General features: G+C 43.1%; 1 long non-coding RNA gene across 1 annotated transcript; it reads right to left on the bottom strand.

Moving 5' to 3' along the window:
• Positions 1-3745: 3745 nt before the first annotated feature.
• LOC133964514 (uncharacterized) lies at positions 3746-9258 on the bottom strand. The gene is made up of 2 exons (XR_009923788.1): positions 9140-9258; positions 3746-4231 (listed from the first exon to the last, which is right to left on the bottom strand). It is a non-coding gene; the product is annotated as an uncharacterized LOC133964514 (long non-coding RNA).
• Between the last annotated feature and the right edge of the window lie 6296 nt (positions 9259-15554).

Raw genomic sequence — 15554 nt, 5'->3', positions numbered from 1 at the left:
TGTCTGTGTTTCCTAATTTAAACAGAGTAAACGTTATTTTATTCAATCGTTTTTTAAGGTTTTTCTTCACTTTTGCGATTTTAATTCGGATTTGTTTATTTACTGGACTAGAATGAGTCTAAAACCAGTCAGAAGCCTACACAGTAGATGTAGGAGTGTACATACTTGTGGAATGTTAACAACTCCCAGGTGGAAAAATCCTCCAAATCCCCATGCAGAAATACCCAAGATGATCCTGACCATGTTTCTATTAAATCTATGATCAAGTATTGATTTGATAGTGGAAAAGCCAGACATTTAACCTGGATGTTTACATTACTTGACATCAGATGAATCAGTCGAATTTCCCTCTGCTGTTCAAATCTTAATGGAGAGCAACATCAGGTTAAGTTATGCACACATTCCATGTATCAGAATATGAGTAAACAGCTATAAAGATGTGAGAGGTAATAAATACCCTTATTCCAAGAACACTATGTTTAGAATGTATTTTTCTAAACATGGCTTTGTATGAAGGATATAGGGTTAATATATAGACATAGGCGACCATTTGGTTTAGTTATAGTATTCTCGTTTTATTTCTACCTATCCATTATAATCTAAACTTAACTTATGTCAGTAAACCACTCTGATTTCACTCAGCATTCATTTCTACCCGTAACATGATGCAGTACCTCTAGTAACCACTAGATAGCAGACTAGTTTAATTTTTTATAGGAAACTATATTCTTTGCGTGGAGTTGTTTTTAAAACCGCCATGAGGCAGACAAGTTGGTTTTGTCACACAGTGTGAATCACATAATCACAAAATATACTTTAAATACTTTTAAATATAGTAGCTCACTGTTTCATTCTTAACTGTTTCTTATAAATTGATCTGAAATGAATTATCCTGCCGCAAACACTCTATCACCTCATTCTCAATCAATATGGTGACACTTTAGAAAACTCTCTTCACCCTGTGGGACGCCTGCTGGTAAAACTGTTTATGTCGACAGTGTTGAGCGTTCACTGCTGAATTGCTTCAGTATGTGGGGTAATAACACGGTTGTGTAGGTCAAATTGTTGGCAGCCGAAACTGAAGAAAATGTGGTTTGCAGACATTTTTCAGCTGTGCATATGCTCTGGTTTCTTTTAATGCACTGACTTTAAAAGCTGTTCATTTGTATAATTTAGACCTTGATCACATGGGGCTTCTCAAAGGGCTCTAGATCAGCTACAGCAAAGCAACATTTAATCAAGAAGACACGGTTAAGAGAACAGTTGAATGTAAACACGTGAATGTTAATAGAATTGACAGCACAGGCAAAATAAATACATGTTTTGACATTGTCACAGGCCGTCCTATATTCCAACAGCACATACTGGTCTTGTGTAATGCAGTGTATAAATAGGTTGGAGGGGCCAAGTCTCAACTCGTCAACTGAACTTTCACCTATGGGAACATACTTCACTCTGTTCACATGCTTCTTCTTTACTGTTAATAAATAAGTTACTATGTATTTTATATAATAATTAAGTACAATAATAATTGTCTTATTTTACATCTGTGTAACGGTGTTGCCACTAACTGTCTCTCGTTTTTTTTAAAGAATTAGCACTTAATTAAGAATAAAATAATGTCTGTGGACTCCAAAGAGTCATACAGGCGGCATGATGGTGCAGTGGTTATCACTGTCACCTCCATGTCAGGAGGTTCTTGGTTTGAATCTTGGTTTGGTGATCCTCTCACACAGAGACATGCCGTATACTGTACGTATGCACTGTGACACACTGGTGACCTGTCCAGGGTGGGACCCACCTCTCTCCCAAAGTCAGCGTGGATTGGCTCCGGTCCCAACTCCCACTAGCCCCACAGGATAAACAGTAAAGATAATGAATGGATTGAAAAAACTAATACATAGTTATCTTTGATATGTTTTATCCATTACAATGCAGATTTTTCTTCTGTTTGAATATTCATTATGCAAACATACCATGACATGATCTGATATGATCTGGACAAATATTATGTTTCACCTGTAACTCCCCAGTTTTACAGTGAATAACCTGAGGGCGGCTGCAGATAACACATTGTTCGAGTTACAGTATATATCAAATATTCTTATTTGCTCTAAGGATAGTTATATAATCTTCCAAACGTCACAACCATGAGAACATGTCCGTGGAGCATGAAGAAGTGGCATGGTCCTTTTTTTGGTTCCACTCTGATCAATTTCACTGTTATTATGCAATGTTATGTAAGAGAATCCCAACACATGTGCTCATAAATCATTATCTACACAGAGTACACCTATGCACAAGAACATGCACACGCACACATACATACACACAAACACACAGACACACAAACACACACCCTCACACACACACACACACACACACCCTCACACACACATACACACACACACACACACACACACACACACATGTTTTGTATGAAAGATGGCTTTGAAACTAGAAACCGTTGCCTGTGCTTTGACAGCTTTGTGCTGATGAATTAACACAATCTATTGAGTTACGTTTGCTTTTCATAGCTCTGGGCGTATGCTGCTCCTCAGACACCCAGGACGACCTGTTCGTTACAGAGCTGTCCCCGGGGGAAAGTGTCATGGCTCCAACCTTTTAATCTCTTTAGTCGATATCAAAGACCGGAGCGCTCATGTCGCTCAAACTGTCCATGGAGGATTTTGGCCCTAAACTGACAGCTTAGCTGACAGTGTCCCAAAGTTTGTCCTGGTCTACGAGGAATCAGGAATGCATGGCCTGCAAACAGGGCTGCAGAATGTGGCATGCTGACATTTTCCTTTTCTCCACTGCTTCCCAGAACACTCCTCTGAGACTCTCTCCTGTTTCACAGCACTTCTTTTAACTTCCTGACAGGAAGGAAATCTCAGGGGTAGGAGGTGCGTCTCCCTCCATCTTTCCCCCCTCTCCTCCCTCTGCTCTTCATTATTGCACGAGCTGGGTCAGATCAGTTATTTCAGGCTGCACGGCCAGAACCAGTCTTTCTCAGAATAATCCTCCATCATCGCCCGGGGGCTGAAACCCAAGCCGGCTCTTGATATAGACCCATGGTCAGCACTGGCTCGGATATAGGATTCTAGCACCTGAACACTCTCGGCATCCAACCCAACATGGGACCTGTTGAACCTGCTCACCCCTCTGATACACGCAGACAGACACACACCCCCTGATGATACCAATATTTACATATGATCTCATTTTACCCTGCTTTATCTGCATCTTTCAACGGCTGAGATGCATTTGTTTACACACAGCCTGTCTTCACTTCGCCTCATGAGCGACTGGAGAAACTAGAACTAGAAACTTTGTCTATAGGTCAGTCAGTCTGTGCAACTGTTTACTTAACTCTATTTGTGCCGTTATTTGCTCCCGGCCTGGATCAAATAAGTGAAGCTTTATAAATCTCTAAAACAGGACAGGTTTGCGTGTTGCATGTATTGGAGATAACAGCTCTTGAGGGAACTTGCAGACTGAAGTCCCTCTTCCTCTCACGTTCCTTCACCCAGACGCCCTCTCTCTTTCTCAATTTCACACAGATGAACAAGGTTGTAAAAACCGCAGCGAGGAGTCATAGATGCTATCAGCCAGTGTTGTAATGGAGCGAGAGAGTCCTCACAGTCCATTCCAACCTCAGCCCTGCAACACAGGCCTCGGGAGATGGAAGTGCACCACAACCTGCAGGAGATTATTGTGGTTTTATTGAATGTGTTCTGCAGGAGTCTATTAAAGATAATTTATTAACACATCTCATAAATATTTTAGTACAACTGCAATATTGAATCACTCAATTTATGCCTATTGAACACGCAAAGCCGCTTCGAGCCCTGAGGACCAAGAGCAAACTCATTATTCTCTCTCTGTCACACACACACATTAACTCCAGCACATGTGAAACCAAACGAATGAAAAGGCAAGTGTCCCGTACAGGTTGCCTTTAACAGAAGAACCGCACAATGCCACCAGAACTGTGCACATGCATCCACATAAAGGACACCATGTATGGCTTGTCATCCATGAAATGGCCGGCCTCCTCTGTAGCCCTGCAGAGAAGCATGTGACCGCCGCTGGAATCCCCCTCTCATCTGTGAGCCGGAGAGACTGAACCACATCGGTCCCCACAGGGGCACGAGAGCCCCCAGCGGTCTTGTGTGCTGTGACTCCAGGCCTGCTGTGGAGTTGAGAGGAGTGGGTGAGCGAGGGGCCACTGAAACAGAAACAAAGAGATGGAGGGAAAAGTGTAAGCAATAGAACAACAAACAAAAACTTTGGGGATGAAAATGAAAATTGGCTTAATGGACTAGAAACTCAAGTTCCTTCTTTCTTTCTTTCTTTTTTTCTTTCTTTCTTTCTTTCTTTCTTTCTGGGTTAGTGGGACAAGAGCTTGTTAGCTTGAGCAGTTGCTCTCACGTTTTTGTCACATGGACATTCCTGTCTCCCCCTAATAAACAAGAGGCTGTTTGATGACAGTGGACAGTTATTTAGCCCACTTCTGTTGCCAGGTCGTCTTCTGGCCTACTCAGCTGTAAAGAAATTGCCACAATGCAAACAAACAACCGTACACACACATACGTACACACTCGCACCCACCTCTCTTTTTCACTTACATGCCTGTTGGCTCTCGTGTTTCTTTCTCAGATTTGCGCACAGATACTCAGGTCTGATTCTGCCTACACTCAGAGAGGGGCAGGATGCTCCAGTTCCTCTGCAGAGAGAGGGTCTCAGCTTTGGCATGACGTTGACATCCTGACAGCCATTACAACGCCCTGCTGGTTTTACTCTCCCATGATTCGGTGTGTAGGCTGCTGACCCAGTCCAGCAGGAAAGATGCCCACACCCACAGACACTTCAATATGTCTGTACACATACAAGTAGGTTCAGTAACATGCTGGCTATGATGACCTAGAATATGAGGAGGGGTCTTTCATGGATATTTACATACCAGTGTGTGTTTGAGGATTTGAATTTTACTTGTGACCAGAGCCAGGCTTGCAATTTCTCTGTTTCCAGTCTTCATGCTAAGATAAGATAACCTGTAGCTGGCAGTATAGCTTTATTACCACATGGTCATGACAGTGATATTAATATTTTCATGTAACTCTTATTAACCCCTACCCAAATCAAAAGACCCTGAGCAAAGACAGAGTTCCCCTGAAACACTGAAGTCCTCCTTTTCAATGAAGAAACAAGGATGACTAAGCAATGACAGAAATGGAGAGCGGGGGAAAATGAGACTTCATTGCAGACATTTTAGAAGTCACAAACATAGACCCATGAGTATGGAAGCACTGTACAACTGAAAATCTATCATAATAATAATTATAATACAATATTTCAAATAAGATAAAACGGGATCATGGTTTACAATTGTAAATTTAAGCTCTGAATCTTTTTTCTGTCTGTCTGTCTGTCTCTCTCTCTCGCTCTCACTCGTGTAATCCAATAATCCATCTAATCCAAACTGAGATTACATGAGGTGAAAGAGCCACTTTGTGTATGGGATTATCTTCCAATTCAAATCACTTTGTGTATGTTGCATGTGTGCACACTAGCATGTATTTATTGGTATATTCATACAAGTGCACATGTATTGATACGGGTGCATGAGTGTGTGTGTGTGTGTGTCGGGCTGGGGGGGGGCGTCTTTGATGAGCAGCTGTTCCTGCAGCCTCCCGTTGGTTCTTCATCCCTCTTCTCTGTACTGTGCATTAGCAGAGGTCAGTGCAGTGCTCTTTAATCCTAGTCTGATCCCCCTCACGTTTCACCTCCTACACTCTACTGCCCCAGTGCCCCTGCACGCCTGCTCCTCTCAGTTCCCTGCAGACGCCACAGCCCTTATCTCACTGATACCTGCAACACAGATTTAAAGACCCAAAACATGGGTTCTAAATTTCCAACAGCGTCCTCTGTCCCCTTCTATAGTGTCTTCTTCTTAAAGACGAGACAACTCAATTAATTATCATCCTCTCTTGTCTCGTCAGTCACCACGAGCCGGTAGAAATCCTCAGTGAATTACTACCAGACCGGCGCTCATATGTTCCTGGATTCCCGTGCAATTGCAATCCTCCACTCTGCACTATTTTTAAGCTGCCCAGCTGGCATTGCTGCCCCATCACCCCCCCCCCCCCCCCCCCCCCCCCCCCCCCAGCCCCCAACACCACCACAGATGCACACTCACACACACCCACATAGATGTGTCAGACTTGTACGATTGTGCTGTGCCTCTACTATGCCCTTGTACGGTTGTGTGAACCACAGACCAGAGTGCCCCAATGGTTAGGATTTCCTTTCCTGGAGCCCACACCTCAAACATATAGCTCCCTCTGCCAATATCATGTCCCATCAAGCCTTATGCCTACTAGCTGATGTACTACACAAACATAGACCTGCTTATCTAAAAGCTTTCATCGATACTACCCTGACTGTACATACAAAATGCAGCATCGCCTGTCTCACGTTTCCAGTGTACATTTCATCAACTGACAGGATTAGTGACATTAAGACCTGACCTGTTGAACTCAGGACTTACCGTAGCCAGAGAACATGGAGGGTACCTCTGTTCACTCCTGCAGGCCTCAGGCTTGGTTGTTTTGTGTGTGTGTCTTTGTGTGTGAAGCAGCTTTCCTGCACTGAACTCCCCAGCTCCTCCCTATTTTCTCCGAAGGAGGTGCAGGTGTTAACGCAAATGTCCTAGTGAGATGCTCCCCAGTTTCTCAGACTTTATCCACCTGGCCTCCCAGTATAATGTCTGTTGGAATCCAGGAGAAGTCGATGTGTGGACACCGCGAGCGAGTGGGGGGTTGATGAGGCTTCTAACGCACATTATTACATATATGTCTTTATACTTCTTTATATTCCGTCACCCTAGTACTGCATGCTACTTATTTGAAGAATCTCTGCTGCTGCAACATTGCAAATGTCCCCATCGCAGGACTAATAAAGGACTTCTTACTTAATAATCTCCAGGGGATAAAAACGGGTGATACACACACTTGGCATAAAAAGGTTTATGCCAAGAAAATCACGGGAGCTACACAGTGGAATTCATACCTCACTTCTTGCTCCACCTCTCGCTTGAATTATGCGCAGGATTTGTTACTGTTGTGTACGCGTCTGGGCAGAGAACATCCCCTCTGTGTTGTGCATGTGTGAAAGGTAAACTCCAGAGCCAATTCTCTGGACTTGACCCGAATGGAAAGAGGGGCAAACAGCTACTTTTGGACAGCTCTGTCCAAAAGTAACTAAATCCAGGGGGTTATGTGCCAGACTGTTTTCTGGTCCTGACCTATTTCCAGGGGACAAGCTCCTGTTCCTGAGGAGAGTTGGTATAACAGATAAACCCTCATGATAATTGACATGCCTTACTTTTGTAACAATTGGACAGAGGCAGGCTAGCTTTGTGCTAAGCGAAGCTAACCAGCTGCTGGCTGCAGCCTTGTAGTGAACGGATAAGTGTCAGTCGTGTGATCTTTGTGATGTTTTGTGAAGCTGCTGGATTTCCTCTCAACACTGTTCCTCAGATCTTATTATAGCACAGAGCCCCTGTGTTCAGTGAAACATAAACATTAACACTGGGCAGAATGACTGAATTATTGATGTCCAGCTGATGGCTCAGTTCCAGCATTTCCTCATTGTGTGCGAGATCCATATCCTTCTATTGTAGGGAGTTAAACATGTTTACACAATCATATAAGTAACTAGAGATTAGAGAAAGTCCCTGAGAAATCAATGGGAGTCAATGTAATGTGTCTGAAGTCACAGCGGCACGACTTTGTGTGTGTGTGGGTGTGGGTGTGTTTGTGTGTGTGTGTGTGTGTGTGTGTGTGTGTGTGTGTGTGTGTGTGTGTATGTGTGTGTGTGTGTGTGCGTGTGTGTGTGTGTGTCCCAGACACGGAGGGAGAGAAATAAATAAAGAGTTTAAGAAGCAAACTGGGGAGACATCTCCGCCTCTCCTCCTCTCCTCCTCTCCTCCTCTCCTCCTCTCCTCCTCCTCTCCTCCTCTCCTCCTCTCCTCCTCCTCTCCTCCTCTCCTCCTCTCCTCTCCTCAGTAGGTCAGAGTGTTTCCTGTCAGAAGCAGACGGAAACTGGCCACAGTGCTACGGAAAAAACTCTTAGGATGACAACCCTCCAAGCAGCTGCTTCAGAGGAAAGAGGACGCCGGAGAGAATAAGGCAGAGAGGACTTCCCCTACACAACACACAAACATATTCAAATACCGTTTCCACCATGAACACAAGCTGAGACATCTTGTCCTGTAAAACATTGCTATAAACTGTCCTGTTCAATATAAGTGAGCATTTCAATGGAGCCTTTGTCTCCTTTGACACAGTATTGCAGTGTGTCATCTTCAAACTTGATTTACTAAAGTCAGTACTGAATTAACTTACCAAGTACCAACTGTTACGAGAGCATTCAAAGAACAGATTAGTCGACTGGAGCACACTAAATTGTTCTTGTTGACCAGCAGTATCACAAATTGACAATTTCACAGAAATATTTGTTCTTGCTGAATAACACTGGACCTCATTGAACTCATTCTTGGAAAGCTACTTCAGTAAGAGTACAAACAAGATGGAGCATGTGACAGAAACTGGCGAGTCTGTGTTTACCCTCTGTGTCCATAGATGCAAATGCACACACAGCAACACGAGCCCGTAACGTGTACACATACCGATACGACCTCAGACATGGAGGGACAGATGAGTACCAGACATAAACAAGTCATTTCTGCTCCATCTTTTTCCGTTAGGTGTGTAATTCTCCTGATTTGCAAATATCTAGAACATTGAACATGCTTAGACCAAGAAGGGGAGATAAATTTAAGGTAGCTCAGCATCAAAGGCCAGTGTTCCCGGGAGGAGATGTCTTCCAAAATCCCCTGCTAAAGGTTCTCCTGTTTACTCCATGAAACTTGAAACCGACCATAAACATCCAATTTTCCCAGCAACAAAAAGGTTGTGACAACAGTATCCGGACTGCAGGTGCATTTTTCCAGACATTAGAACTGTAGGGCTTTGCCTTAGATAACCTGCCAGCTCCATTCTGTTAGGGACATGTGTGAGAGAATAAGGAAGTAAGGAATAGAACAACCAAAGAGGAGAAGTAGCCACAATACCCGTGTAGTGTTTTCCCAAAGTCTTCTGAGGACAGTAGTTTGGCAGAGTGTGGTGAAGGAGCTGTTTATGATTCCAGTGGTAATGGAGTACATATAAGGACATGCACTCTCAACCTCCCCTAATCACACAGGGTGAGCTAAGAACACTGGCACACAAATACGACGCAGACAGGCGAGGGTAGATTCTCTTAAAGGTCCAGTGTGTTAGATTTAGGTCAAAGGGATCTATTGGTAGAAATTGAATATAAAATAACCCCAGCGATGTTTTCACTCATGTGTTTCATCTGATTAATAAGATGATTTCTTTATCCCAGAATTGATATTTACATCTAGAGATTTTACTCTCTACGGAGGCTGCCATGTTTTTTAAGGTTATCCAAACTGGACAAACTAAATACCTTTTGAGTATTAATGACAACTGAAGGTTACCACAGGTAACTCTTTCATGGTTAACATCACCACTAGATGTTACTAAATTCTACACACTGAACCTTTAAATCAGTAGTCGCCGACATGTTGATCGCGATGTGTTGGTCGATCCCTGTCACTCTCTGGACTCACGGTTGAAGGTTGTGCCGCAGCTCAGCTGTGTGTCGGTTGTATGTTGTTGACACGCGTTGTGTGTATGTTTGTGAATAATACAGATAAACATTGTGGTTCACAGCAGAATAAACAGAAAAAAGTAAAAGTACTCCAGCGCTTCTGTTACTTTTCTGTGACTACTTTTATACGAGGAAATAGTCATATTTATGTCCATATTCAAGGCAAAGCCTATGTTCAAACATTGTGCTTCAGTAGCGGCTCCTCTGCAAAACATATAGTTGACATGAGAAGCTAAATATTGTGCGTGGGACAGATGCTGTAAATATAAATTGATATCATTGTGAATATTGTGCATTGAATTGATAAAGTTGCATAACTGCCTTAAATATTCTGTTTGCCAAGTTACATTTGGAACTGATCACTCATATTGTCGTGACAATACTGTAACATTTATTTACCAACTTTTTTCTAGTGCCTTACGTCTCTTTCTTATCTCGTCTTAATGGTGTATGTCTTGAATAAAAAATAGGCAAAGTGTGAAGACATAGAGAAGAATCAGATGTTCTGTTCAGAACTTAGTCATGTGACATAATAATGTGTTATATTACAGAGAAAGGGATAAATATGGAGTGGTCTTGAGATCACCCACAAAAATAAGCCTCAAATGTATGTATTTGATAATAAATATATATAAAACCAGCTCCTCATTAATTCACCAGACTGGAAAACAACCCCCATGGAGCTTTTTTGAGTGGGTGAGTTCACAGATATTGCGAAACACTGGCTCTGATGTCCCCTCAGACTCAGAGCTTCTGCTCAGTGTTTCCATGCAGACCTGCAACCTCCAGGCTATAAGAGCACCGGAGAGACACAACCATACAAACACATGCAAACCTACACACACACATAAACACACTCTTTCAGAGAAACAGACAGTCAGATTCATCTGTGAGGACAGGGTGTGAGTCATCCTCTATTCAAGTCCCAACTGTGACCCAGCCGGGTCATGTAAACAAGATGAGGAAACTGAAAACCGAGCAACAGATACAGTATAGGGATGGACCGACAGACCGACAGACAGACAGACAGACAGACAGACAGGCCGCTAAAGTTTCAGCCAGTAAGACAAAGTTAAAGGTCTCAACAAAATGCCTTTTGCAGAAAAATCACATAGAATGCACAAGTGCTCCTGTACCCTGCAGTCTGTGTGGAATGTAGATTGGTGGGTTGGGTGGGCAAATGTTCCTGGAGCACAACTCCACCTCTAGCAACCATTTGCATCTGTTCAGCCTGTATAGACATGTGCTCAGCTGTGCATTTGTGTGTGTGACTAGGGTGAGCTCAGCTGTGAGTGTGTCATTGTGTGCATATGAGTAAGGAACAGAAGGCCAGAGTCTGCTTTTGTGCATGTGGGGGCATGTGTTGTCTGTGTGCGAGTGTGTTGGTACAACAGGGGGGACTAATGTGGCATTCTGCTGCTGCGTCCATCGCCTGGTTCGTACCTCAGCTGTCCCAGTGGACCCCAGCCAGACGACACACATAGCTCTGGTGTGTGTCTGCACTCCGTGACCCAGGACTGTGTGTGTTTATAGTTGTGTGTGTGATTATATTCTCGTTCCAACATCAAGTAAAAAAGGCTTGTGTGAATGTAAGTACAGACGACCCTGTCGGACCACAGTGGAGAGGCGAGTTACTGTTTGAAGTTTCAGTGAAACCACACTCAGTTCCACCTGTGGTTTGAGCTGAGCTTGCAGTGACAACTAACAACCAAAAACAAAAGCACTCATAAAAAGAACAACAAAACATCTCAAATGCATTTTCCCCCCTCAGGGCAACCGTACCAGTTTGCCAGGACACATCAGTCACTCTGGCATGTCCCTAAATACAGGTTCAGCAAGTCATCAGACACAAATCATTTACAAAGTGAATGAAGAAAAGATGAAGCTATGGTATTTTTTAAGCACCCTTATGGTAAAAGCAAAAAACACCTTTGCATACATGTATCTACAATCATAATCGTTTAGAAATGTCCTGAAACTGAAAGTTTCAGGAAAGGAATGTTTTGTTTGTTTGTGGTTTGTGTAGAAGATGGAGGGATGGAGGGATTGAAGGATGGAGGGATGGATGGATGGAGGGCGGGCGGGCGGGCAGCCGAGCGGGTAGAAGGATGGACAAAAACCACCAGAATGAAGAAAGTCAACATAATTACAGACCAATACACCAAAGAAGTCTACATTATATAAGAGTGATTTCCTGTTGGCTTGGATGGATAACGTCGGCCGTCTGATGGGTCGTCGTAGTAGTTTTAAACTTTTTTTGGTCCAAATTTGTTAAAGCCAGGGTTGGTTATCCTAGATAAGCGAGCGAGAGCAGGCTTCATTTTAAATAAATTCAACCCATACATCCCACCCCCTCCCATCTGTATTCCCGTCAAAGCTTGACTTTTATGTGACATGCTTGCGTAACCTCAGGCTATCCTCTCTGCTTCAGCTATGCCAGCTGAAGACACGTCATGTGCAGTGAGAGCATGAACAGGGGGCGGGCGGGCTGACAGGTTGGTTGGTGACCGACAGGTACACCAGCCCATCATTTCATTTGTTTTGTTTTTCTTACAGTCCCGCAAGTGCCAAAGTCAACAGGTTTTCTTCCTTTCACTTTGTTCCTTTATTTATTGATGCCTAGCGGGATGTGAGAAAGAATTCAGCAAATAAGATGAAAAGTGTTTCCAAGACAAATTATCAAGCTGATGTTTAGATTCTGAGTAAGCATTATAGCTCCAGTGTGTAAGATTTAGGTGAAAGGGATCTTTTGGTAGAAATTGAACATAAAATAATCCTAGTGATGTTTTCACTAGTGTGTTTGACCTAAAATGTACAAATTGTTGTTTTCCTTACCCCATATTTTTTGCGGTAGAAACTGAGATGAGATTTAAAGACGATTTTATGGCGGAAGAACCGGTTCTCTTTCACGTTATGAAGGAGAGGGCAGGGTGTGAGGTATTCAGCTGCTAAATGCAACTTCAGTCTAAACTGAACCTTTAAGATAAACATAGCAACAAAAATAAAGGGTAGGTTCATGTAAACCCCATCCCCCCGGAAAAAAAGACAATCTAATTTGCAATCTAAGGGATTTTAGAGAGAGAGATTACATTGTATCTTTTATTATTGTTTACACAGAAACACATTGCAAGGTTTCTGTGTAACCCAGTATAAATGAGACATTGTGTCTGATCTTATTATTGAACCGTTAAATGCAATTCTTAATAGTGTGAGTCCCACAAGCACAATTTTGTGGAACTCTGGTGTGTCTGCACTTCGTGACCCAGGACCCTGTGTGATTATATTCTCGTTACAACATCAAGTAAAAAAGGCCTGTGTAAATGCAGAAGTAAAGTGCAGAGGACCCTGTCGGAGTACAGTGGAGAGGCAAGTTACTGTTTGAAGCTTCAGTCAAATCACACACAGTTCCAACTGTGGCTGGAGCAGAGCTTACAGTGACAGCTAACAAACAAAAACACAAATAATGAACAACAAAACATCTAAAATGCACTTCGATTCCTGAGGGCAACCGTACCAGTTTGCCAGGACACATCAGTAACTCTACCTTGTCCCTAAATACAGGTTCAGCAAGTCATCAGCCAAAAATCATTTACATTGTGAATGAAGAAAAGCTCTAGCTATGGTATTTTTGAAGCACTCTTTTAAAGCCCTTGTGGAAACTACCATTTTTCTTTGAATTCAAGGAAATATCAGAGAAAAACAGTACCACATCTTAAACCAACCTGACCTCCTGCTGTGGTTACATATAGGAGAGGAGCCAAGAAAAGTCAATTTCTCTGAAAAGCATGTTAAACGTAAGACGTTGACCTAAGACATTCAGAAACTAAACTAAAAACAAAACAGTGAAAAAGATAAAAACACAAAAAACTCAAAGCCTGTTTCAAGAGACACAAGAATTTTGAAAGTGCCTAGAGTTGGTGAGTTCATGATGTGGAGGGGTGGAGTCGGAGGTGCAATACTGTTCAGAGCTTTAAAAACAAACCACATAATTAAAAAATTAAGACCGAAAATGAACTGGGTGCCAGCATAGGGAAGCTAGTAGAGGAGAAATGTTGTCTCGAGAGGTGAGGAGATGTAGAGAAGAGGAGTCGGAGAATAGGAGTCACTTTGCCATATGGTCAGAGGGTGACTGGATTGGCCTCTAATGGGATTCATTTAAGCTGCTTTTACATTAATGGAAAGAGAAGGAGAAAGAAAAACATACGGATTCATTAACATTTAAAAAAACAACTTACTTGAAAGCAGTTAAGATTATTGCGAGAAAACAAACAAAAATAAGAGGAAAGTGAAAAACAAGGAAAAGGGTTTGATCTTTTTAAAGAGCCCAATTACAAAGAGCTGACCTGCTAAACAGCTAATCATCTCAGAAAACCAACCATTAACTGCAAATCTGGACTTCATTCATCCAAAGCCTTGGGTCCGACCCAATCACTGACAGCAGCCTGCTCATTAAACCATGCCCACCTTTTTATGGATGTTTTAACTGACCTTGGAGTTACGGACGTGGGGGTGGTCTTGGGATTGTGTGTAGCTGTCGCCAGAGATGCATTTTGGAGGATGTGCGCAGAATTGGGTCTGGACTCGTTTGTCTTTCACAAATGAACAACTCAGCAGGAGATTCTCTGCTCAGACCCACACAACAACAAATGCATCTCGTTCAGGTGAAGGGGGGGGGGGGGGGGGGGGGGGGGCAGTAGGCAGAGGCTGGATGTAGCAAATTAATTCCACTGCTGAGATCACATGTTTTTGTTTACAGCACACTAACACTTCCCTAAGGCCAGCCGTTAATCACCAAAAGCTCTCTTGGCATCTTTGTCTGTATCTTCTACGTGCTGCGTGTTAGAAACCTCCTCAACCGCCTGTGCACGTGCTCTTGTTAAATCCTGCCAAGGGATCTTCTGCTGTCAGGTTCGGCAAAATATTTACTAGGGGGCTGGGACTTGCAGGCACGCACACAGCCTCTTAAGAAAATGTCTGGTGATTCAGTGCACGTCTGAATGCAGCTTCCCGTAAGACATGTGTGTTATCAAACATCACAGAGTTTTCTTCCTTTGAGATTTCATCTTCCAGAACCTCAGGCCCTGTATGTTCATTTACGCCCACGACCCCCAGGTTAAATTGTGAGAGTGCAAATTTCTCATTTATTCTTGTAATAAACTCATTTGATTTATTTAACCTGACCTGTGTGAATAAGCATGATAATGAGGGCATGCTGACTGTTGATGGAGAGTGAGCCTCACCCAGCCCCATGAGAAATAAGGATACCCACCTCCGTTTTACCATCAAGTGTCGTTGTGCTGTTAAAATCTGCTCACATTTAACACCTGCGTCACATAACAATATACATACCCAAGCATCCACTCACCACCTCCCTCTGTAGGTGATGTTGCTCAACTGGTTCCTCCTTCCTATTGCGTACATATATACCTGATTATATCTTCCCTGGGGGACGGGAGCCTGCGAGTGTAAACATCCATGAGTCATCTGTGTTACAGCACATCATCAGACTGCCGTCATTATCACCAGGGAGTCACCCCCCCGACTCCTTTTTCTTCACGGAGTATTTCTAGCAGTGCCGTGCATCTGTGCTGTTACCCATCCAGATGGGCTGCAGCACAGTGTGTGAGTGTAGAAGGACATGGAGAGGAGCAGGGGAAGAGGAAAGTGTTTGAACACATAACCAACTTGTAGAAAGTAAGATGAATAAGAGTAGTGAAGGGACGGGACTAACCTGATTACAAATAACAACTCTCAAAGGTGAGTGTGGGTTTAGAAAGAACTCTTTCAGGCCAACAGAGATAATGAAGGGCTCA

Source organism: Platichthys flesus, chromosome 2 (assembly GCF_949316205.1).
Source record: "Platichthys flesus chromosome 2, fPlaFle2.1, whole genome shotgun sequence".
Taxonomy (NCBI): domain Eukaryota; kingdom Metazoa; phylum Chordata; class Actinopteri; order Pleuronectiformes; family Pleuronectidae; genus Platichthys; species Platichthys flesus.
Note: the sequence above shows the minus strand (reverse complement) of the source record. Positions and strands in the feature narration are given on the sequence as shown.